This window comes from Pseudophryne corroboree, chromosome 10, assembly GCF_028390025.1.
Source record: "Pseudophryne corroboree isolate aPseCor3 chromosome 10, aPseCor3.hap2, whole genome shotgun sequence".
In the NCBI taxonomy this organism is placed as follows: domain Eukaryota; kingdom Metazoa; phylum Chordata; class Amphibia; order Anura; family Myobatrachidae; genus Pseudophryne; species Pseudophryne corroboree.
Window position 1 is genome coordinate 83,362,175 of NC_086453.1, and position 27,119 is coordinate 83,389,293.

The 27,119-nt window shown below is 47.5% G+C and overlaps 1 protein-coding gene and 1 pseudogene across 1 annotated transcript in view; both read right to left on the minus strand.

The window, feature by feature from the left end:
* The window catches only part of LOC134966080 (tetraspanin-4-like), a 160,042-nt gene that overhangs the window by 126,369 nt on the left and 6,554 nt on the right, over positions 1–27,119 (minus strand). The gene's annotated exons all lie outside the window — the stretch shown is intronic.
* On the minus strand, positions 12,197–12,317 carry LOC134968050 (5S ribosomal RNA; annotated as a pseudogene).

The following is a 27,119-nucleotide window of genomic DNA, read 5'->3' on the forward strand; positions in this document are numbered from 1 at the left end:
GAGAAACGGAGGAGTGTCTGGGCGAATGCTGGGTGTGTTTGTGACGTCAAACCAGGAACGACAAGCACTGAACTGATCGCAGATGCCGAGTAAGTCTGGAGCTACTCAGAAACCTCTTCGCTCTTCACATAGAAAATGGGCTGAGGATCAATTGGCAAAACTTTTGCCAATAGGCCTTTGCCACACTGAATAGGGATCAAAGGGGCTTACTGGGAATTATCCCCCTTTTAAAATATGTCCCCTCCATATCTGGTCCATTTTAGGGGTGCCTGTTCATCCCTTAATGCAAAGAGTGTAAAGCAGGCTTGGTTAACCTGTGGCTATCCAGCTGTTGTGAATCTGCACATCCCAGCATGCCCTGCCACCATTTTAGCATTCCCTAATAGCAAAACTGTGGCAGGGCATGTTGGGAATTGTAGGTTCACAACAACTAGAGAGCCACAGGTTGGCCATGCCTGGAGTAAAGTGTGGCCCCTAGTGTTGCTTCTGGCAATTCTCCTCTCCTTGCAAAGTACCAGTTCAGTCAATAGGTGCATTACAAAAGGAATGATGCATGCAGTAAGAGGTCATGCCTGAATTATAACGCTAACAAAGGTGCTGCCAGAGATAGTCCAATAGCTTACCCAGTGGTCATTAGTTACATATAATCCTCCTTACTCACCAGAACCCAGTCTGGCCAGGTTAGATTGTTATGTATGTCATTTTGGCATGAACCCTAGGCTTGTGGTGTACCTAAGACTGACAGTATCTGGGTTGGGTTTGTGTAAGGTCACCATACCGATGGCGGGATCCCGACTTTTATATGTCCAGCGAGAGGATGGGGCAAGCGTAACGAAGCACCTTGCAAGTTCTATTTCCACTCTATGGGTGTCGTGGACATCCACAAGTGGGAATAGTCTCTGTTGGTCAGCATGCTGACCGTCGGGCTATTCACCGGTCGAAATCCCGGTGTCGTTATAGTTACTGTCAGTTTCCTGATCGCCGGTCACATAACTGCATCCCCAGTATTTGTAGTTACACCAGTACCCTGATGTGTTGCAGCAAATGACTTCAGATTATGTGTATTTTCAAAACTTGCCTTTAATATTTGGAGACATATGATCTACATGGGAAGCCTAGATGGGCCAAGTGGTTCTTATCTGCCGTCAAATTCTATTTTCTATCTTTTTTTAGTCACTTTTCCTAGACAGCTGCTGAATCACATGCTCTGAGGTACATAAACAGTCTACAGTCACGTGTCTTACTGTTCTCAATCTTTTTGCCTTCTCTTTGAAGCAATGCAGTCCAGTGAACAACAAGATATTTGTCAAATGCGTAAGGCCCTTGGCATTAAACTGAAAAGATGAATTGCTGTAATAATACACTATGCGGCTGAAAAGACTGTCTGAGCGAGGCCTGGCAGTTCAGGTATTTGCCAAACGGCCGTTTTTTTTTACCAGAATAAAAAACATGTGAAGATGATGTATGTATAGATTTGTCAACAGCGTACTGTGGTTTATTGTGTTTTTCTGGAAAGCATGATGCAGTTTTACATCCCCCTAGTTTTTTTTATTTTATTCTTGCTGAATGTTTTATAATATGTAATCCGCATGTTAAAATGGATTGAAAATGATACTGTTCACTGTTAGATCTCTGTAGATCGATGGAATGATTGAAAAAAACATTTAAGGGCATTAAACAAGTCAATTAAATTCAATGGAGTGCATCAAAACATCAGGTGCAGGTATGCAACAAAGCCACACATTCTTCATGCACTTTCACAGTTTTAATTCACTGGACAGGAATCAAATCAATTCACTTTCCACTTGTCTCACTTTGATGTTCCCTATATATAGAGACGAGTATAAAGGTGGGTACACATATGTGCTCGGCGAGCAGCATCGCCTAGCGTTTCCCCTCCTGGGCCGGGCCGCCCGACAGCGGGAAAACACACTGTGCGATATCACTAGTGATATCGCACAGTGACGTAATGCCGCGGCTGGTCGGAGCATGCAGTTTTGGACGATGAATCCAAATTAAACTATATCGCTCAGGGGAAATGAGCGATATAGTTTACTATATCGCTAAGTGTGTAGGCATCTTAAAGCTAATATGTAGGGGTTTTTTTTATCTGTGAACCCTACAGCAGTTGGTGGTCCTGCCCGTTGACGATAAAGAGAATCGCTGCAATTCACTTTCCAGCTAAATCTGCCAAGTAATGAAGGTTTGGCCATGTTTTTTGTACTATAAAGGGTCCTTGGTGAAACCTGGCAAAAGATTAATTAGTAAAGATCTGGCATGGTCACAAGCAGAGTTTCTGTAAAGCTGGGTACATACTTTACAATTATTGGGTCAATTTGGCAATAATCGTGTGATTGGCCTGATTTATTGTATAGTGTGTATGAGCGATCGTTTTGGTGTTTCGCCAATACATCTGAGAAATCTTGCCCACAAATATGAACCTACGATTATCTGATCGGTTAAGACCGAAAATCTCGGCCTCAATCGCCTGATATCGACCAGTGTGTGTGCATGCTCAATTATATGACCATATGTCCAGGAGTAGAAATCAGGTAATCTGTGGGTAAACCCAATGTTTTTACCACCTCGGCTGATGTAACCAGGAATCGGTCAATTTTTCATAAGTACCAAAAAGTGTGTAGCACAGATATTGGGGGGGGTGGTATGAGTTGCCGGCGGCTGGGTCTCTGGCGGCCAGCATGCCGGCGCCGGGATCCCAACCGCCGGCTTGCCGACAGCGGGGCGAGCGCAAATGAGCCTCTTGCGAGCACGGTGCCGCGCTGCGCTTGCCACGCTTTCTGTTCTCCCTCCAGGGGGTTGTGGACCCCCAAGAGGGAGAAAAGGTGTCGGTATGCCGGTTGTCCCAACAACCGGTATACTGAATACCACCCATATTGGGACCTTCCTCTGTCTAGCTGAATAATCGTCTCAATTGTCATCCTGACGAGGCGACCAAATTGTCATCCTGACGAGGCGACCAAACTAATTAAGGGCATGGAGACGATGGAATACAAGGAAAGGCTTGAAAGACTAGGCATGTTTACATTGGAAAAGCGGAGACTAAGAGGGGATATGATCAACATCTACAAATATATAAGGGGACAATACACAGAGCTTGCGCGGGACCTGTTTTTGGTTAGATCAACACAGAGGACTCGTGGACACTCGCTCAGGTTAGAGGAGAGGAGATTCCGCACAATACGGCGTAAAGGCTTTTTCACGGTAAGGACAATACGTGTTTGGAATTCCCTGCCCGAGGGAGTTGTAATGGCGGAATCTGTCAACACCTTTAAGAATGGGTTAGATAAATTCCTATTGGATAAGGATATCCAGGGGTATGGTGCATAGTCATACATTATAGTTACTATTTAGTCAAATCATCATGCAGAGGACACCACAAATAGGTTGAACTCGATGGACAATTGTCTTTTTTCAACCTCAGATACTATGTTACTATGTTACTATGTTACTATGATCAAACAATTAGATAGTGTGTACCTGGCTTAAGGCCTGTCTTCTGCTGCATCGCTAAGGCCACCTAGGTTCAATTTCCCAGCCCAATGCACTCGCTCACTAAAACCATTGTGTCAAGCACAATGGTGAACACAGCACGTGGGAGAGATACAGGGCTCTGCTGAATGGGGGCTAATGTATTCAAGAACCCCCATAGAACTGAGGGGTCTATTTACTTAGACTTGGTGAGAGATAAAGTGGACGAAGATAAAGTATCAGCCAATCAGCTCCTAACTGCCATGTCACAGGCTGGGTTTGAATAATGACAGTTAGGAGCTGGTTGGTTGGGACATTGGGGTTTATTCATGAAGCAGTGAAAACAGCGGAGAAACAGACCAGTGGAGAAGTTGGCCATGGCAACCAATCAGCATCTCCCTTACATTTTATAGAATGTACTTGAGAAAGGCTTCCTTCAAAGCTGGTTGGTTGCCATGGGCAAGTTCTCTACTGGTCCTTTTCTGCATTCTTTTCACTGCTTTATGAATAGACTCCTTTATCGCCGTCCACTTTATCTCCAAAAAGGCTTACTAAATAGACCTCTAAGTGTAAGTGTTTCATTCAAAACAGCATGCTCTCCAAATGCAGGTCCCATCCATGCTTCTGTAAGGTGAAGTATAAAATGAAGCTGCTCAATCAAATTAATAATACCCCTCAGGTGCTGAAAGAGTAAAATCTGGAAAGATGACTCTCAATGTAGATATATTTTTGTACGTGTAGCCTTACAGTAGACAATTATATGGCCCAGAGTGGGTACTGTTATCACGCAGTGTAGGGAACTCCTGTATCAGGCATTGGTCTGGAAGTACTGGCGTATTTATAATGGGTGCAGTGTGTGTGGTGCACACGGGCCCCCGGAGTCCAGGGGGGCCCACACCGCACACCCTGTACCTATTTTTTGTAATACTTACCCTTCGGAGTCCCGCCACGCAGCAGCAGCACTGCAGAAATCACTGGGAAAATGGTGTGGCGCCATTTTCCCTGTTGTTTTGCAAATGTGCAGTAGAAAAATCAATGGAAATTTTTTTCCAGAGATCTGCGCATGCACTGTAGACTCTGGGACAGCGCTAGGGTCCCCTGGGGACCCTAGTGCCTAGAGCTAAGCGATGCCGCCAGCTACAAAGGAGGGGGCCCAGACGGACGGCACATGGGCCTCCTCCTCTCTAGAAACTTCTGTCTGGAAGCTTACCATATTTTTGCAAATACGTATAACTAAGATCTCTGATTTATCTACTACCATGTTGTTTATTAAATCATATTACTAATGCCCCTTGGTGTGCTGAGGAAAATCTGCTTTTGTACCTTTCTAGTTTAGAACATCCCTCCCTTTTCAACACCTGAAAAGTATTACTAATTTCATTGAGTGGCTTCATTTTATACTACGGTTTTGAGAAGTATGGATGGGACCTGCATTTGGAGAGCAGGCTGGTTCTTGTAATGCCACTTGGAGGACCTAGAGGTGACTCCTAGTAAACTGTTTCTCAATGTAGATATATTTTTATATGTGCTATTATCATGTAGCCTTACAGTAGACAATTATATGGCCCAGTGTGGGTACTGTTGTCACGCAGTGTAGGGACCTCTATTATCAGAAAAGCATTGATGTTGGCCTGGAGGCTTACCATATTTTTGCAAATATATGTATCCAAGATCTCTGAATTATCTACTGTACTACCTTGTGGTTTTTCAAATCTTATTACTAATGTCCCTCGGTGTGTCAGTGTCCGGAGTCTTACCGGTACGCTGGGGCCGCGGGGCTGGCTTCCTTGGCGATGTGCGGGCAGCGGCGGTGGTGCGCTGCTGCGCCAGATCCGTGGGCAGCAGTAGCGGCGGTGAGGGGGTCCGCTCGTGGCAGCGGGACATCGCTACAGTGGGTCGCTCTTGCTGAGCCATTGCTAGGAGACCAGGGGCAGTGAGCAATGTGGCTTTGCAAAAAGGTCTGCATTACTGGGCGCCGCCATGTTGGAGACCAAGTTTTGAGCATAGTTCCTGTTTCCTGTCTCTTCCAGCCAATCCAGGGGAAGCTCTCCCTATAAAAGGGGGCTGGTTTAGAACAGGGATGCCAGTGCTTCAAGTTACAACCCTGTTGTAGGTGTTTTAGCCTGTGCTCCCAGGATTCCTGCTGTATTCTGGTTCTTCCTGATCCTGCTTGGTCGGTTCTCTGTTGCTGCTGCAGCCCTGCCGTTTCTAGCCTGCTACTGCCTGTGGAAGCGCTCCTGGAAAACCCGGTCCAGTAAGACTCTTTGGGTACAGTCGGCCCCGGGTCTTCTGCCTCGTCTTTCAAGCCACACTCCACAGATCTCCTTCACCAGCCACGCCTTTGTACCACCGACCACCGCCTGCAGATTATTATCTTCAGCCTCGTTTTCCAAACCACAGTCCACAGTCCTTGTCTCCAGCCACGTCTTCACCATCGTGCTCCAGCCTCGGTTCTCTACCTCAGCCCTGTACATAATAAATACTTTCCATTGACTCTCAAACCCCGCCTACGTTCTTCATTGCTCCGTGTCCCATGCGAAGGAACTATATCCAGCCTCCGCATCTGGTTCATTCACAGCCTGCTACCTCCTCGGGCAAATCTCAGCTGCCGGATCCTCAAACTCTGCTAGACGTGACACGGTGCGCTGGAGAAAATCTGCTTTGTGTATACCCCTAAAAATGAGCAACTGAAGCATATTTTAGTGTGTGATTATTACTACGCACTACACAAGGCTACTACAGAACCTCACGGCTTATGGCGTCGCCCCACAATGCCAGTCACAGTACAGAGGTAATTTACACAGGCACTGTAACAACCAGCTGCCCTTCTAAATAGAATGAGAAGATGTCACGGGTTAAATAGAAAGAACCCCAGAAGATTGCCTGAGCCATTTGGTTCTTATCCACCGTCAAATTTCCAATTCTCCAATAATTGTATTTGAGAAGAGTTATATCTACGAGGATGCGCACACGTGCTGAAGGCAGACTTAAGCGAGGTAATATAAAATAAAGTGGTATGTGGGAGGAATCTGTACAGACATCACCAAACACCTCTACTAGTGAGATCCCTGGGGCCCTGCAGGCAGCAGGAGACATGCGTGACTCCAAGGTGAAGCAGACACAATACACGCAGCCCAGAGCGCACGCGGCTCCATGCAGACGGTCCAAGGGAGTTGCTGCTGGCAAAATGTGTGCAATAAAAAATAAAAAAGTTGATTCATGTGAAATCCAGATGTGAGTTTAATGTTCCCACCTCGGGAGGCCCCTGGCGCGCAGCATACCGCTAGACTTTAGGTTCAAGCTCCCATGACATGGAAAATATACATCCAGTAAATGGTATAGGGCCTCCGGTAATCATGCTGTAGAACTTGTACATTTAATTTAAATTTCATCCTATTTCAGAAATCTAGAATTTGTTGTTTTAGTAATTCAAGCAGGTCTCGCAGTATCTCAAGTACAGGGCGCTATTACTGTACATCAGTGACCACTTACTAGTTGCCAAAATCTGAATGTCATTATCCGGGTCACTGACAGCTCATCGTGAGCATGCTATGTGTAGTGCTACCTAGGCAGACGCTAGACTTCATCGCGAGGAACTAAATTATTTTTATGACTGTGCAGTATAAATATTAATATTCAATAAGTAATACCATATCCAGATACAATACTTATAAATGAGAGTAAAAAAGGGAGCTTGTGCAGTTATAAGCTGACTGGCTGGTACTTTGGGGTCTATGGGGGTCATTCAGATTTGATCACTGCTGTGCGTTTTCGTACAGCGGGCGATCAGATCCACACTGCGCATGCGTATGCACGGCAATGCACAGGCGCAACGGACGGCTGCAACAGGGATCGCGGTCTGCGATGGGATTGTGCAAAGGATCCATTCGCACGGGCGTTCGCACGGAGATTGACAGGGAGAAGGCGTTTGTGGGTGGCAACTGACCGTTTTCAGGGAGTGTCCGGAAAAATGCAGGCGTGTCCAAGCGTTTGCAGGCGGGTGTCTGACGTCAAATCCGGTCCCGAACAGCCTGATGCGATCAAAGCGGCTGAGTAAGTCCTGGGCTGCGCAGAGACTGCACAAAATCAGTTTGTACAGCTCTGCTACACAGGCGTTCACACACTTGCACAGCGAAAATACACTCCCCCTGTAGGCGGCGACTTTCTGATCGCAGCAGTGCAAAAATCGATGCCCAGCGGTCAGATTTGAATTACCCCCTATGTACTAAGCCTTGAAGAGAGATAAAGTGGAGAGAGATAAACTACAAACCAACCAGCTCCTAACTGTCATTTTTCAAACCCAGCCTGTGACATGGTAGTTAGGAGCTGATTGGCTGGTACTTTATCTCCATCCACTTTACCACCCTCCAAGGCTTAGTAAATAGACGGGTGTGGTATGACTGGCCGATGGTCTCCTGACCGCCGGTCAGCATACCGACGCCGGGATCACGGCGAGGAGGGGCAACTGCAGCAAGCCAATGGCGGGCTCGTTGGTGACCTGCGGTCGCCAATGGTTCTATTTCCACTCTATGGGTGTCGTGGACACCCACGAGTGGAAATAGCCCCTGTTGGTCGGCATGCCAACCGTCGGGATAGTAAGGGGGCGGGATTTTTGGGGAGGTCATGTGACCGTCGGTCTGCTGACCGCCGGTCACATGAATACCACCTGTAAATAGACCCCTATGTACCAGATCACAAGAGAGAAGAAGACTCTTTTTCTGAGCACTCTTATTTTATAACTACATGTTAAGAATAACTTTTATTTAGACTGAAGCAGAATATCATATAACCTGAAGATCAGTATAAATGGTGGATTGAATAGGCATATGTCAATGTTGACTGCTCATCTCCTGCAAAACCTGGCCCTGTGCTTGCCATTTATAGACAGCTGCTAGCTATATACTTTACAAGGCGAAGGGTGTGCAGCAAATAATAAGATTTTACTCACCGGTAAATCTATTTCTCGTAGTCCGTAGTGGATGCTGGGGACTCCGTAAGGACCATGGGGAATAGACGGGCTCCGCAGGAGACTGGGCACTCTAAAGAAAGATTTAGTACTACCTGGTGTGCACTGGCTCCTCCCTCTATGCCCCTCCTCCAGACCTCAGTTAAGGAAACTGTGCCCGGAAGAGCTGACATTACAAGGAAAGGATTTTGGAATCCATGGTAAGACTCATACCAGCCACACCGTATAACTCGAGATAAACTTACCCAGTTAACAGTATGAACAACAAACAAGCATCACTCAACTGATGCCACATAACATAACCCTTTAGTAAGCAATAACTATATACACGTATTGCAGAAAGTCCGCACTTGGGACGGGCGCCCAGCATCCACTACGGACTACGAGAAATAGATTTACCGGTGAGTAAAATCTTATTTTCTCTAACGTCCTAGTGGATGCTGGGGACTCCGTAAGGACCATGGGGATTATACCAAAGCTCCCAAACGGGCGGGAGAGTGCGGATGACTCTGCAGCACCGAATGGGCAAACTCAAGGTCCTCCTCAGCCAGGGTATCAAACTTGTAGAACTTTGCAAATGTGTTTGAACCCGACCAAGTAGCAGCTCGGCAAAGCTGTAATGCCGAGACCCCTCGGGCAGCCGCCCAAGAAGAGCCCACCTTTCTTGTGGAATGGGCTTTCACTGATTTTGGATGCGGCAATCCAGCCGCAGAATGAGCCTGCTGAATCGTGCCACAGATCCAGCGAGCAATAGTTTGCTTTGAAGCAGGAGCACCCAGCTTGTTGGATGCATACAGGAAAAACAGCGAGTCAGTCTTCCTGACTCCAGCCGTTCTGGTCACATAAATCTTCAAAGCCCGGACTACGTAAAGCAACTTGGAATCCTCCAAGTCACCAGTAGCCGCAGGCACCACAGTAGGTTAGTTCAAATGAAAGGATGACACCACCTTTGGCAGAAATTGCGGACGAGTCCGCAACTCTGCCCTATCCATATGGAAAACCAGATAGGGGCTTTTACATGACAAAGCCGCCAATTCTGACACACGCCTAGCCGAAGCTAAGGCCAACAGCATGACCACTTTCCACGTGAGATACTTTAGCTCCACGGTCTTAAGTGGCTCACACCAGTGGGATTTCAGGAAACTCAACACCACGTTAAGATCCCAAGGTGCCACTGGTGGCACAAAAGGGGGCTGAATATGCAGCACTCCCGTGACAAACGTCTGAACCTCAGGCAGTGAAGCCAGTTCTTTTTGGAAGAAAATGGATAGGGCCGAAATCTGGACCTTTATGGACCCTAATTTCAGGCCCATAGTCACTCCTGACTGTAGGAAGTGCAGGAATCGACCCAGCTGGAATTCCTCTGTAGGGGCCTTCCTGGCCTCACACCAAGCAACATATTTTTGCCATATACGGTGATAATGCTTTGCTGTCACATCCTTCCTAGCCTTTATCAGCGTAGGCATAACTTCATCCGGAATGCCTTTTTCCGCTAGGATCCGGCGTTCAACCGCCATGCCGTTAAACGCAGCCGCGATAAGTCTTGGAACAGACAGGGCCCTTGTTGTAACAGGTCCTGTCTGAGAGGCAGAGGCCACGGGTCCTCTGTGAGCATTTCTTGCAATTCCGGGTACCAAGTCCTTCTTGGCCAATCCGGAACAATGAGTATTGTTCTCACTCCTCTTTTTCTTACAATTCTCAGCACCTTTGGTATGAGAGGAAGAGGAGGAAACACATAGACCGACTGGAACACCCACGGTGTTACTAGTGCGTCCACAGCTATCGCCTGAGGGTCCCTTGACCTGGCGCAATATCTTTTTAGCTTTTTGTTGAGACGGGATGCCATCATGTCCACCTGTGGCAGTTCCCATCGATTTGCAATCTGCGTGAAGACTTCTTGATGAAGTCCCCACTCTCCCGGGTGGAGGTCGTGCCTGCTGAGGAAGTCTGCTTCCCAGTTGTCCACTCCCGGAATGAACACTGCTGACAGTGCTAGTACGTGATTCTCCGCCCAACGAAGAATCCTGGTGGCTTCTGCCATTGCCACCCTGCTTCTTGGGCCACTGCCGTGATGTTGTCTGACTGAATCAGCACTGGTTGGTTTCGAAGCAGAGGCTCCGTTTGACTCAGGGCGTTGTATATGGCCCTTAGTTCCAGGATATTGATGTGCAGACAAGTCTCCTGACTTGACCACAGCCCCTGGAAGTTTCTTCCTTGAGTGACTGCCCCCCATCCTCGGAGGCTGGCATCCGTGGTCACCAGGACCCAGTCCTGTATGCCGAACCTGCGGCCCTCGAGGAGGTGAGCACTTTGCAGCCACCACAGAAGAGACACCCTGGCCCTGGGGGACAGGGTGATCAGCCGATGCATCTGAAGATGCGATCCGGACCACTTGTCCAACAGATCCCACTGAAAGATCCTTGCATGGAACCTGCCGAAGGGAATGGCTTCGTATGACGCCACCATCTTTCCTAGGACTCGCGTGCAGTGATGCACCGATACCTGTTTTGGTTTTAGGAGGCCTCTGACCAAAATCACGAGCTCCTGAGCCTTCTCCTCCGGGAGAAACACCTTTTTCTGGTTTGTGTCCAGAATCATGCCCAGGAAGGGCAGACGCGTCGTAGGAATCAGCTGCGACTTTGGAATATTCAGAATCCAGCCGTGCTGTTGCAACACTTCCTGAGAGAGTGCTATGCTGATCAGCAACCGCTCCCTGGACCTCGCCTTTATGAGGAGATTGTCCAAGTATGGGATAATCGTAACCCCTTGCTTCCGAAGGAGCACCATCATTTCCGCCATCACCTTGGTAAATATTCTCGGTGCCGTGGACAGGCCAAACGGCAACGTCTGGAATTGGTAATGACAGTCCTGTACCACAAACCTGAGGTACTCCTGATGAGGTGGATAAATGGGGACATGCAGGTACGCATCCTTGATGTCCAGAGACACCATAAAATCCCCCTCTTCCAGGCTTGCAATGACCGCTCTGAGCGATTCCATTTTGAACTTGAATCTTTTCAGATAAATGTTCAGGGATTTTAAATTCAATATGGGTCTGACCGAACCGTCCGGTTTCGGTACCACAAACATTGTGGAATAGTATCCTCTTCCTTGTTGAAGGAGGGGAACCTTTACCACCACCTGCTGGAGATATAACTTGTGAATTGCCGCTAACACTACTTCCCTTTCTATGGGGGAAGCTGGCAGGGCCGATTTGAGGTAACGGTGAGGGGGCATCACTTCGAATTCCAACTTGTATCCCTGAGACACAATCTGTATAGCCCAGGGATCCGTGTAAACATAGAAAAAAAGAAAAAAAGAAGACTCTTGTTGGGAAGCACTCAAATACAGATAATGTTATATGACTAGATGTCAAAATAGCTAACTAAAATGCAATACTTTAATAATTCTCATTAAAATTAATTATTGAGGAGTTCAATGAGCGCCAGTATTTGTTAAATAGTGACATTGCGAAAATATAGAAAGCAATATATAACTTGCAAGGTGCAAATACCTAATATAGGCCGAAATGGGTATATCTGTGATTTTGTTGACAATCGCACTCCAACTGTAGGACAACCTGTGATCAAAAAGTTGCTCACTCAGTGTGTATATATATGACCATCATTTAGAAACTGCTGTATATCCCAAATGGGAATTTGATCGTAGCAGATGGTTGAATCATAGGTCATAACCGAGATGTAAGGCGATGCTCTATATTGGTGACAAATGGGTGGCAAATATTTGCAGTACCAGGGTGTTCCTAGGTGGTCTCCCATCCAAGTACTTAACCCGGCCCTCCACTGCTTGGCTTCCAAGATCAGATGAGATTGGGCATCTCCAGCGGGGTATGACCACAGACCTTATGCTCACCCTTATCACACTGTGTCCTAATTGGGCACAGATAAGAGCCGATTTGCGTTATTATGTGAGCCACAAGTATCGAAACAGCTGATTTGATGTGGAAATAAGATATCAAAAAAATTTTTTTTATCACAGATGATAACGTATAGCGAGAAATTCAGATACCCATCTAAATTTTCACGGTTTAAGCAGTCGCAGTACAAGTAGAAAAAACATTTATGCTGCACAGTTATTTCATATATGTAAATCAGGTAATAATATTTTTAAATCATAATATTATTTTAGCTGTACAAAGAGGGAAACCTCCAAATTTGGTCTCCATAACACAAATGAATATATGAGAATACACTATGGATTGTGCAAATTATAGATTAAATCACATAAGCATTGAAACCTCCAGCTCAAATGACCAATCATAGGTTATTTTCAAGCAGTAAGAAAATAATAAATTGACACAGAGTATATTCCATATGATATATATATATATATCCTCAGCTGGTATTGAGATAACTATGGATTTCTGCAGTGCAAAAGAGAAAGGCGTTTGTGTGTTTAACAGGGTCCAAAGATTAGCAGATGTATCTACATCCGCTGTTTTGATAGGAATATAGGCCCTCATTCCGAGTTGTTCGCTCGGTATTTTTCATCGCATCGCAGTGAAAATCCGCTTAGTACGCATGCGCAATGTTCGCACTGCGACTGCGCCAAGTAACTTTACTATGATGAAAGTATTTTTACTCACGGCTTTTTCTTCGCTCCGGCGATCGTAATGTGATTGACAGGAAATGGGTGTTACTGGGCGGAAACACGGCGTTTCAGGGGCGTGTGGCTGAAAACGCTACCGTTTCCGGGAAAAACGCAGGAGTGGCCGGAGAAACGGTGGGAGTGCCTGGGCGAACGCTGGGTGTGTTTGTGACGTCAACCAGGAACGACAAGCACTGAACTGATCGCACAGGCAGAGTAAGTCTGGAGCTACTCTGAAACTGCTAAGTAGTTAGTAATCGCAATATTGCGAATACATCGGTCGCAATTTTAAGAAGCTAAGATTCACTCCCAGTAGGCGGCGGCTTAGCGTGTGTAACTCTGCTCAAATCGCCTTGCGACCGATCAACTCGGAATGAGGGCCATAGACCACACTTAGAATAGCACTTATTCTCCTGCTGATGATAATTAACTGTCACTTGTACATATGGTACAATAGTCTATGTACCACGTGGGTAAGATTTGTGAATACCAGTCAGTGCAATATAAAGATGCAAAGGTGCATATATCGCGTGTATTTACCTAATCCAGGTGTAAATTCATTAGGTTTTGTCCTACTTGTATGATGAGGGAGATCCTGGTATAGGGAAGGTGCTGGCCGCGTCTGGCCGCGTTCTGCCCGCTGCCGTGCTCCGGCCGCACTATGCTTCCTGTTAGGCTGGTTCCCTTGGCGACGAACTTTGCCGAGATCGGCTAGTTGCGGTCACGTGTGCGCACCACGTGACCGTGAGGATGTTACCTCCTTCCTTCCTGACGTACGTTTCGCAAATAGCTTGGTCACAGGGCGTCAATGGGTTCAAACCCTTGTTTGTTCTTATAGCAGTAGTACTATTTACTGATTGGTTCTTGACAGGAGATTGATAGATATTCTGACCTGTCATAGAAAATATCGATCCAGTTGGTTCCCATTGGATAATATGTCATGATTGACAGTTAAAAGGACCAATCAGCATTTCTTAGTGGACAATCTATTACAGTGTTATAATTAGCCCAGGGATCCACCTGTGAGCGAACCCACTGGTGGCTGAAATTTCGGAGACGCGCCCCCACCGCTCCTGTGGAGCCCCAGCGTCATGCGGTGGATTTAGTGGAAGCCGGGGAGGACTTCTGTTCCTGGGAACTAGCTGAATGGTGCAGCTTCTTTCCTCTACCCCTGCCTCTGGCCAGAAAGGTCGCACCTCTGACCTTATTGCTTCTCTGTGATCGAAAGGACTGCATTTGGTAATACGGTGCTTTCTTAGGCTGTGAGGGAATATATGGCAAAAAGTTTGACTTCCCAGCCGTAGCTGTGGAAACTAGGTCCGAGAGACCGTCCCCAAACAATTCCTCACCCTTGTAAGGTAACACCTCCATGTGCTTTTTGGAGTCGGCATTACCTGTCCATTGCCGAGTCCACAGGACCCTTCTGGCAGAAATTGACATTGCATTTATTCTAGAGCCCAGTAGGCAAATGTCCCTCTGGGCATCCCTCATATATAGGACAGCGTCTTTTATATGCCCCAGGGTCATTAAAATGGTATCCTTGTCTAAGGTATCCATTTCCTCAGACAGATTATCTGTACATGCTGCTGACGCAATAGCCGGCCTCAGTATAGTACCTGAGTGTGCATAAACAGACTTCAGGATACTTTCCTGCTTCCTATCTGCAGGATCCTTTAGGGCGGCCGTATCCTGTGACGGCAGGGCCACCTTTTTAGATAAGCGTGTCAGAGCTTTGTCTACCCTAGGGGAGGATTCCCAGCGCATCCTGTCCGTTGGCGGGAAAGGGTACGCCATAAGTAACCTTTTGGAAATCAGCACTTTCTTATCGGGGGAATCCCATGCTTTTTCACATAATTCATTTAACTCATGTGAAGGGGGAAAAGTCACCTCTTGCTTTTTCTCCCCATACATATACACCCTTTTGTCAGGGACAGGGTTTTCCTCCGATATGTGCAATACATCCTTCATTGCTATAATCATGTATCGGATGGCTTTAGTCATTTTAGGCTGCAACTTTGCCTCATCGTCATCGACACTGGAGTCAGAATCCGTGTCGACATCTGTGTCAACCAACTGGGATAGTGGGCGCTTTTGAGACCCTGACGGCCTCTGAGCTGCAGAATCAGACACGGGTTGAGACCCTGACTGATTATCCAACCTTTTATGCAAGGAGCTTACGTTATCATTTAACACCTTCCACATATCCATCCAATCAGGTGTCGGCGCCGTTGGCGGCGACACCACAGTCACTTGCACTTGTTCTGCCTCCACGTAACCGTCCTCGTCAATCATGTCGATACAAACGTACCGACACACCGCACACACACAGGGAATGCTCTAATTGAGGACAGGACCCCACAAGGCCTTTTGGGGAGACAGAGAGAGAGTATGCCAGCACACACCCCAGCGCTATATAACCCAGGGATTACACAGTAACTTAGTGTTTACCCAGTAGCTGCTGTTTATGATAATTTGCGCCTAAATTTATGTGCCCCCCCCCCTCTCTTTTTACCCTTTTTCTACCTTGATACTGCAGGGGAGAGCCTGGGGAGCTTCCTCTCAGCGGAGCTGTGAAGAAAAAAATAAGAATTTACTTACCGATAATTCTATTTCTCGGAGTCCGTAGTGGATGCTGGGGTTCCTGAAAGGACCATGGGGAATAGCGGCTCCGCAGGAGACAGGGCACAAAAAGTAAAGCTTTAGGATCAGGTGGTGTGCACTGGCTCCTCCCCCTATGACCCTCCTCCAAGCCAGTTAGGTACTGTGCCCGGACGAGCGTACACAATAAGGGAGGAATTATGAATCCCGGGTAAGACTCATACCAGCCACACCAATCACACCGTACAACTTGTGATCTAAACCCAGTTAACAGTATGATAACAGCGGAGCCTCTGAAAAGATGGCTCACAACAATAATAACCCGATTTTTGTAACTATGTACAAGTATTGCAGATAATCCGCACTTGGGATGGGCGCCCAGCATCCACTACGGACTCCGAGAAATAGAATTATCGGTAAGTAAATTCTTATTTTCTCTATCGTCCTAGTGGATGCTGGGGTTCCTGAAAGGACCATGGGGATTATACCAAAGCTCCCAAACGGGCGGGAGAGTGCGGATGACTCTGCAGCACCGAATGAGAGAACTCCAGGTCCTCTTTTGCCAGGATATCAAATTTGTAGAATTTTACAAACGTGTTCTCCCCTGACCACGTAGCTGCTCGGCAGAGTTGTAATGCCGAGACCTCTCGGGCAGCCGCCCAAGATGAGCCCACCTTCCTTGTGGAATGGGCCTTAACCGATTTAGACTGTGGCAGGCCTGCCTCAGAATGTGCAAGTTGAATTGTGTTACAAATCCAACGAGCAATCGCCTGCTTAGAAGCAGGCGCACCCAACTTGTTGGGTGCATACAGTATAAACAGCGAGTCAGATTTTCTGACTCCAGCTGTCCTGGAACATATTTTCAGGGCCCTGACAACTCCTAGCAACTTGGAGTCCTCCAAGTCCCTAGTAGGTGCAAGGCACCACAATAAGCTGGTTCAGGTGAAACACTGACACCACCTTAGGGAGAGAACTGGGGACGAGTCCGCAGCTCTGCCCTGTCCGAATGGACAAACAGATATGGGCTTTTTTGAGAAAAAACCACCAATTTGACACTCGCCTGGTCCAGGCCAGGGCCAAGAGCATGGTCACTTTTTATGTGAGATGCTTCAAATCCACATATTTGACTGGTTTTAAACCAATGTGATTTGAGGAATCCCAGAACTACGTTGAGATCCCACAGTGCCACTGGAGGCACAAAAAAGGGGTTTGTATATGCAATACTCCCTTGACAAACTTCTGGACTTCAGGAACTGAAGCCAATTCTTTCTGGAAGAAAATTTACAGGGCCGAATTTGAACCTTAATGGACCCCAATTTGAGGCCCATAGACACTCCTGTTTGCAGGAAATGCAGGAAACGACCGAGTTGAAATTTCTTTGTGGGGCCTTCCTGGCCTCACACCACGCAACATATTTTCGCCACACGTGGTGATAATGTTGTGCGGTCACCTCCTTTCTGGCTTTGACCAGGGTAGGAATGACCTCTTCCGGAATGCCTTTTTTCCCTTAGGATCCGGCTTTCCATCGCCATGCCGACAAACGCAGCTGCGGTAAGTCTTGGAACAGACATGGTACTTGCTGAAGCAAGTCCCTTCTTAGCGGCAGAGGCCATAAGACCTCTGTAAGCATCTCTTGAAGTTCCGGGTACTAAGTCCTTCTTGGCCAATCCGGAGCCATGAGTATAGTTCTTACTCCTCTACGTCTTATAATTCTCAGCACCTTAGGTATGAGAAGCAGAGGAGGGAACACATACACCGACTGGTACACCCACGGTGTTACCAGAACGTCCACATCTATTGCCTGAGGGTCTCTTGACCTGGCGCAATACCTGTCCCGTTTTTTGTTCAGACGGGACGCCATCATGTCCACCTTTGGTATTTCCCAACGGTTTACAATCATGTGGAAAAAACTTCTCAATGAAGTTTCCACTCTCCCGGGTGGAGGTCGTGCTGAGGAAGTCTGCTTCCCAGTTTCCATTCCCGGGATGAAAAACTGCTGACAGTGTTATCACATGATTTTCCGCCCAGCGAAAAGTCCTTGCAGTTTCTGCCATTGCCCTCCTGCTTCTTGTGTCGCCCTGTCTGTTTACGTGGGCGACTGCCGTGATGTTTTTCCCACTGGATCAATACCGGCTGACCTTGAAGCAGAGGTCTTGCTAAGCTTAGAGCATTATAAATTTACCCTTAGCTCCAGTATATTTATGTGGAGAAAAGTCTCCATACTTGATCACACTCCCTGGACATTTTTTCCTTGTGTGACTGCTCCCCAGCCTCTCAGGCTGGGCTCCGTGGTTACCAGCATCCAATCCTGAATGCCGAATCTGCTGCCCTCTAGAAGATGAGCACTCTATAACCACCACAGGAGAGACACCCTTGTCCTTGGATATTGGGTTATCCGCTGATGCATCTGAAGATGCGATCCGGACCATTTGTCCAGCAGATCCCACTGAAAAGTTCTTACGTGAAATCTGCCGAATGGAATTGCTTCGTAGGAAGCCACCATTTTTACCAGGACCCTTGTGCAATGATGCACTGTTTTTAGGAGGTTCCTGACTTGCTCGGATAACTCCCTGGCTTTCTCTTCCGGGAGAAACACCTTTTTCTGGACTGTGTCCAGAATCATCCCTAGGCACAGCAGACGTGTCGTCGGGATCAGCTGCGATTTTGGAATATTTAGAATCCACCCGTGCTGATTGTAGCAGTATCCGAGATAGTGCTACTCCGACCTCCAACTGTTCCCTGGACTATGCCCCTATCAGGAGATCGTCCAAGTAAGGGATAATTAAGACGCCTTTTCTTCGAAGAAGAATCATCAATTCGGCCATTACCTTGGTAAAGACCCCAGGGTGCCGTGGACAATCCAAACGGCAGCGTCTGAAACTGATAGTGACAGTTCTGCACCACGAACCTGAGGTACCCTTAGTGAGAAGGGCAAATTTGGGACATAGAGGTAAGCATCCCTGATGTCCCGGGACACTATATAGTCCCCTTATTCCTGGTTCGTTATCACTGCTCTGAGTGACTTCATCTTAATTTGAACCTTTGTAAGTGTTCAAAAACAAATTTTTAGAATAAGTCTCACCTAGCCTTCTGGCTTCAGTACCACAATATAGTGTGGAATAATACCCCTTTTCTGTAGTAGGAGGGGTAATTTAATTATCACCTGCTGGGAATACAGCTTGTGAATTTTTTCCCATACTACCTCCTTGTCGGAGGGAGACTTGGTAAAGCAGACTTCAGGAGCCTGCGAAGGGGAAACGTCTCGACATTCCCATCTGTACCCCCGGGATACTACTTGTAGGATCCAGGGGTCCTGTACGGTCTCAGCGCCATGCTGAGAACTTGTCAGACGCGGTGGAACGCTTCTGTTCCTGGGAATGGGCTGCCTGCTGCAGTCTTCTTCCCTTTCCTCTATCCCTGGGCAGATATGATCTTATAGGGACGAGAGGACTGAGGCTGAAAAGACGGTGTCTTTTTCTGCAGAGATGTGACTTAGGGTAAAAAACGGTGGATTTTCCAGCAGTTGCCGTGACCACCAGGTCCGATGGACCGACCCCAAACAAGTCCTCTTCCTGTATACGGCCATACTGTGCCGTTTGGAATCTGCATCACCTGACCACTGTCGTGTCCATAACATCTTCTGGCAGTTATGGACATCGCGTTTATTCATGATGCCAGAGTGCAAATATCCCTCTGTGCATCTCGCATATATAGAAATGCTCTATAGTCAATAAAATACTGTCCCTGTCAAGGGTATCAATATTTTTAGTCAGGGAATCCGACCAAGCCACCCTAGCTCTGCACATCCAGGCTGAGGCGATCGCTGGCCGCAGTATAACACCAGTATGTGTGTATATACTTTTTATTATATTTTCCAGCCTTGTCAGCTGGTCCTTGAGGACGGCCCTATCTATAGACGGTACCGCCACTTGTTTTGATAAGCGTGTGAGCGCCTTATCCACCTTAAAGGGTGTTTCCCAACGCGCCCTAACTTCTGGCGGGAAAGGGTATACCGCCCATAATTTTCTATCGGGGGGAACCCACGCATCATCACACACTTTATTTAATTTATCTGATTCAGGAAAAACTATGGTAGTTTTTTCACATCCCACATAATACCCTCTTTTGTGGTACTTGTAGTATCAGAAATACGTAACACCTCCTTCATTGCCTTTAACGTGTGGCCCTAATAAGGAATACGTTTGTTTATTCACCGTCGACACTGGATTCAGTGTCCCTGTCTGTGTCTGTGTCGACCGACTAAAGTAAACGGGCGTTTTAAAACCCTTGACGGTGTTTTTGAGACGTCTGGACCGTACTAATTGTTTGTCGGCCGTCTCATGTCGTCAACCGACCTTGCAGCGTGTTGACATTATCACGTAATTTCCTAAATAAGCCATCCATTCCGGTGTCGACTCCCTAGAGAGTGACATCACCATTACAGGCAATTGCTCCGCCTCCTCACCAACATCGTCCTCCTACCTGTCGACACACACGTACCGACACACAGCACACACACAGGGAATGCTCTGATAGAGGACAGGACCCACTAGCCCTTTGGAGAGACAGAGGGAGAGTTTGCCAGCACACACCAAAAACGCTATAATTATATAGGGACAACCTTATATAAGTGTTTTCCCTTATAGCATCTTAATATATATATAAGCATATCGCCAAATTAGTGCCCCCCCTCTCTGTTTTAACCCTGTTTCTGTAGTGCAGTGCAGGGGAGAGCCTGGGAGCCTTCCCTCCAGCCTTTCTGTGAGGGAAAATGGCGCTGTGTGCTGAGGAGATAGGCCCCGCCCCTTTTTCGGCGGCCTCGTCTCCCGCTCTTAACGGATTCTGGCAGGGGTTAAATATCTCCATATAGCCTCCGGAGGCTATATGTGAGGTATTTTTAGCCAAAATAGGTATTCATTTGCCTCCCAGGGCGCCCCCCTCCCAGCGCCCTGCACCCTCAGTGACTGCCGTGTGAAGTGTGCTGAGAGGAAAATGGCGCACAGCTGCAGTGCTGTGCGCTACCTTTAGAAGACTGAGGAGTCTTCTGCCGCCGATTCTGGACCTCTTCTTACTTCAGCATCTGCAAGGGGGCCGGCGGCAAGGCTCCGGTGACCATCCAGGCTGTACCTGTGATCGTCCCTCTGGAGCTGATGTCCAGTAGCCAAGAAGCCAATCCATCCTGCACGCAGGTGAGTTCACTTCTTCTCCCCTAAGTCCCTCGTTGCAGTGATCCTGTTGCCAGCAGGACTCACTGTAAAATAAAAAACCTAAGCTAAACTTTCCTAAGCAGCTCTTTAGGAGAGCCACCTAGATTGCACCCTTCTCGGCCGGGCACAAAAATCTAACTGGCTTGGAGGAGGGTCATAGGGGGAGGAGCCAGTGCACACCACCTGATCCTAAAGCTTTACTTTTTGTGCCCTGTCTCCTGCGGAGCCGCTATTCCCCATGGTCCTTTCAGGAACCCCAGCATCCACTAGGACGATAGAGAAATGGCGCTGGTTAGTGCTGAGAAGGCCCCGCCCCCTCAGCGGCGGGCTTCTGTCCCGGGTCTGTGTAATAAAATGGCGGGGGCTCGTACATATATACAGTGCCCAGCTGTATATATGTGTCTTTTTGCCAAGAGGTATCCTAATTGCTGCCCAGGGCGCCCCCCTGCGCCCTGCACCCTACAGTGACCGGAGTGTGTGGGTAGTGTGGGCGCAATGGCGCACAGCTGCAGTGCTGTGCGCTACCTCATGTGAAGACAGGAGTCTTCTGCCGCCGATTTCGATGTCTTCTTGCTTCTGCCAGCTTCTGACTTCTGGCTCTGCGAGGGGGACGGCGACGCGGCTCCGGGAACGGACGACAAGGTCAGGTCCTGTGTTCGATCCCTCTGGAGCTAATGGTGTCCAGTAGCCTAAGAAGCGCAACCTAGCCGCAGTTAGTAGGTTTGCTTCTCTCCCCTCAGTCCCACGTAGCAGAGAGTCTGTTGCCAGCAGAAGCTCTCTGAAAATAAAAAAACCTAACTAAAATACTTTCTTATTAGCAAGCTCAGGAGAGCTCACTAAAAGCACCCAGCTCTGGCCGGGCACAGATTATAACTGAGGTCTGGAGGAGGGGCATAGAGGGAGGAGCCAGTGCACACCAGGTAGTACTAAATCTTTCTTTAGAGTGCCCAGTCTCCTGCGGAGCCCGTCTATTCCCCATGGTCCTTACGGAGTCCCCAGCATCCACTAGGACGTTAGAGAAAATATTATTGTTTTCACTGTAGAGTGGTTTATACAAGAAAACACTTGGTTTCCAAATAGCAAACATCTAAAAACATAAACATAGTGTCATATCTAAACAGTAGCTTCAAAGCCTCATTCATGGGTGGTAAGGGACGGGGTCTGCCACCTGCAGTGCAGCATAGCTCTCCATGTGCCTAATATGTGTGACAGTGAGAGCAGTGGGGGGAGTCCTAGGGGTCAGTCTTCAACCCTCTGAAGGCGCCGTATATGAATCACACACATCCCGCTCCAGCTGTAAGCAGTGCATCTACTTCATGGTCACAGATCTGTGCGATTCCATGTCGGCTACTAGATGAGAGGGACTTTATGTTCCCTCTGTATTCACAGATCTGGGGTGGTTACCAAGCAGACCTGGAGAGGTCGTGGGGAAAACACTTACACTGATGGCAAGTACGCAACACAATCCTGAGACACACAGACAGCCAGATGTGTCTTGGAGGTGTCTGACTTATGGAAAACATGTGCTGCACATATGATCCTGCTTCAATATGGAACACATGGACCGTGTAAGAAGTGTCTCAGAGCCCTGCAGTGCCAAAGGGACAAGTGATTAATTACTGCCCTTCTAGAAAGCTACAAAATGGGGACCCAGGAGATTGTACCATAACAAAATCCAAGCCATGGGAAAAGGACAGTAATATGCAACATTTTGGTATTGTGGACAAATTCTACTTTAAAAGATTGTGGGAACTATTTATCCAAAGGACCCCTTTATTAGCGCTTATCAGAGATAAACATCCCTTATCAATATATATCTATATATATATATATATCTATCTATATCTATTTATATTTATATATTATGTGTGTCCTTTGCACTTGTGTGGTCAGTGGGGGCCGCATGTGCCCGGAAACCCCCGGTAGTCCTCACAGCACATCACAGGGACGGGTCCCTGCGGGTGCTGAATAATACATCCAACCCATATGATCACAGATTGCAATGTGATCCTGGGCGCTAATATTGCACCCAGATCACATTGCATATGTGATCAATGATAAACGGGCCCCTCAGTCTTTTGCATAGTAACACATATCACATCTACAAAGAACACACTTTTCTTGCATTTATTTACTGCTGTAAAGAGGAAATGTAACCAGCAATTTGTAGAAGTAAGCATAAAAACTCCTGACACACAGTTACAGAACCAGCTTACACACATCCATGGCGCCATGATTACCAGGACACAGAACCAGCTTACACACATCCACGGCGCCAAGGTTACTTAGACACAGAACCAGCTTACACACATCCACGGCACCAAGGTTACTTAGACACAGAACCAGCTTACACACATCCACGGCGCCAAGGTTACTTAGACACAGTACCAGCTTACACACATCCACGGCGCCAAGGTTACTTAGACACAGTACCAGCTTACACACATCCACGGCGCCAAGGTTACTTAGACACAGTACCAGCTTACACACATCCACGGCGCCAAGGTTACTTAGATACAGTACCAGCTTACAAACATCCACGGCGCCAAGGTTACTTAGACAGAGTACCAGCTTACACACATCCACGGCGCCAAGGTTACTTAGACAGAGTACCAGCTTACACACATCCACGGCGCCAAGGTTACTTAGACAGAGTACCAGCTTACACACATCCACGGCGCCAAGGTTACTTAGACAGAGTACCAGCTTACACACATCCACGGCGCCAAGGTTACTTAGATACAGTGCCAGCTTACACACATCCACAGTGCCAAGGTTACTTAGGCAGAGTACCAGCTTACACACATCCACGGCGCCAAGGTTACTTAGACAGAGTACCAGCTTACACACATCCACGGCGCCAAGGTTACCTAGACAGAGTACCAGCTTACACACATCCACGGCACCAAGGTTACTTAGACAGAGTACCAGCTTACACACATCCACGGCGCCAAGGTTACCTAGACAGAGTACCAGCTTACACACATCCACGGCACCAAGGTTACTTAGACAGAGTACCAGCTTACACACATCCACGGCGCCAAGGTTTCTTAGATACAGTGCCAGCTTACACACATCCACAGTGCCAAGGTTACTTAGGCAGAGTACCAGCTTACACACATCCACGGCGCCAAGGTTACTTAGACACAGAACCAGGTTACTTAGAAACAGTATCAGCTTACACACATCCACGGCGCCAAGGTTTCTTAGATACAGTACCAGCTTACACACATCCACGGTGCCAAGGTTACTTAGACAGAGTACCAGCTTACACACATCCACGGTGCCAAGGTTACTTAGGCAGAGTACCAGCTTACACACATCCACGGCGCCAAGGTTACCTAGACAGAGTACCAGCTTACACACATCCACGGCGCCAAGGTTACTTAGACACAGAACCAGGTTACTTAGAAACAGTATCAGCTTACACACAGCCACGGCGCCTTGGTTACTTACGGGGGGGGGGGGGGGTTACAAGTGGCCTCTGGTCCCAGGCTAGCAGCATGGGTGTCATATACCACTTTTCCAAAAACAAAGCCCCTCACCGTTGCTTATTCTCTAAGCCAAAGATAATGTTGTTATTAGAATCAATTTTACAATATTTGATACTCGTAGCTTGTATAGAAAAAAATCTCAAACATCACAAACTGCAGTAGACACAGAACCAGCTTACACACATCCACAGCGCCATGGTTACCAGAACACAGAACCAGCTTACACACATCCACAGCGCCATGGTTACCAGAACACAGAACCAGCTTACACACATCCACAGCGCCATGGTTACCAGAACACAGAACCAGCTTACACACATCCACAGCGCCATGGTTACCAGAACACAGAACCAGCTTACACACATCCACAGCGCCATGGTTACCAGAACACAGAACCAGCTTACACACATCCACGGCGTCATGGTTACCAGAACACAGAACCAGCTTACACACATCCACAGCACCATGGTTACCAGAACACAGAACCAGCTTACACACATCCACAGCGCCATGGTTACCAGGACACAGAACCAGCTTACACACATCCACAGCACCATGGTTACCAGAACACAGAACCAGCTTACACACATCCACAGCACCATGGTTACCAGAACACAGAACCAGCTTACACACATCCACAGCACCATGGTTACCAGAACACAGAACCAGCTTACACACATCCACGGTGCCATGGTTACCAGAACACAAAACCAGCTTACACACATCCACGGCACCATGGTTACCAGAACACAGAACCAGCTTACACACATCCACGGCATCATGGTTGCCAGGACACAGAACCAGCTTACACACATCCACGGTGCCATGGTTACCAGAACACAAAACCAGCTTACACACATCCACGGTGCCATGGTTACCAGAACACAAAACCAGCTTACACACATCCATGGCACGATGGTTACCAGAATACAGAACCAGCTTACACACATCCACGGTGCCATGGTTACCAGAACACAGAACCAGCTTACACACATCCATGGCCCGATGGTTACCAGAATACAGAACCAGCTTACACACATCCACGGTGCCATGGTTACCAGAACACAGAACCAGCTTACACACATCCACGGCATCACGGTTGCCAGGACACAGAACCAGCTTACACACATCCACTGTGCCATGGTTACTAGAATACAGAACCAGCTTACACACATCCACGGCGCCATGGTTACCAGGACACAGAACCAGCTTATACACATCCATGGCGCCATCGTTATCAGAAAAAACCATTGTGCAATCCTTTTAGGTAGTGTTACCCTAAGGACATTTTGAAATGAGGCTTACATTATATTTATTAAGCCAGACATAGCATAGCAACCCGAGTATAAAACCAACCACAAAAATATTATCAGCATTAATGAGTATCAAACACATCACCTTATATAAAACGACAGTTTCACTATAACTCCATTTTAGTTATAAAGTATGAAGAAATCGCACGTGTCATGATAATGATATATGTATGTATTATTATAGGGCACATTTTATAACCTTCCACAAAACTCAGTAGTGGTGGTGGTGGTGGTGGTGGTGGTGGGGGGGGGGGGGGGGGGGGGGAGGGGGTTAAATGTAGCCTCTGGCCCCAGGCTAGCAGCATGGGGGTCATATACCATTTTTCCAAAAACAAAGCCCTTCACCGTTGCTTATTCTCTAAGCCAAAGATAATGTTGTTATTAGAATCAATTTTACAATATTTGATACTCGTAGCTTGTATAGAACAAAATCTCAAACATCACAAACTGCAGTAGTTAATTATATCCAGCTTCATGAATAATTTAAAACATAGATGCAATAATAAAACAATCAAACAAACAAAACAATGTATGACAATTTAGGACCCTGAGCATATAGCCATAGGAGTGGATGGAGATAAAGTGGACAGAGATAAAGTTCCAGCCAATCAGCTCCTAACTGCTATGTAGAACTTATGGTGTCCATACACTTGTGCGATGCCCCGCGTCGCGACATCGTGGGGCATCGCACTGGCAGTTCAGGTGCGATGAAATCGCACCTGAACTGCCAAAGTGATTACCATGCGATCAATCGCATGGTAATCACGTGATGGGCACATCACCGCTGAGTGGGAGTGGCCCCGGCGAGTACCTATCGCGCATCGCAGTGCGATATATCGCATGTGTTTTTAAAAACACATGCGATCGCACTGCGATGCGATAAATATTAAGTGCAGCACATACTATCATGAGACGCGATATTCGAGCGGCGTGCCCACGCATTGCGTCACATGGTACCTTATGGTGCCCATACACTTGTAAGATATTAAGTGCTAATCTTCGATTTTGACCGCATCTGTGAGATAAATCGCAGGATTTTATGCACATTTTAGGTACCTTGCGACGCGATACGCGGGCACGCCGGTCGAATCTTGCATCTCAAGATAGTATGTGCTGCACATAATATTTCTCGCATCGCAGTGCGATTGCATGTGGTTTTTTAACACATGCATTATATCGCACTGCGATGTGCGATGGGCACCCGCCGGGAGCGGCCTCGCCGCTTCCACTCGGCGGTGACATGCCCATCACGTGATTACCATGCGATCTATCGCATGATCACATGGTAACCACTTTGGCAGTTCAGGTGCGATTTCATTGCACCTGAACTGCCCATGCGATGCCCCGCGATGTCGCATTGCGGGGCATCGCACAAGTGTATGGGCACCATTAAATGTGCATACAAGCCTTCGATTTCTCTCACAGATGCGGTCGAAATCAAAGG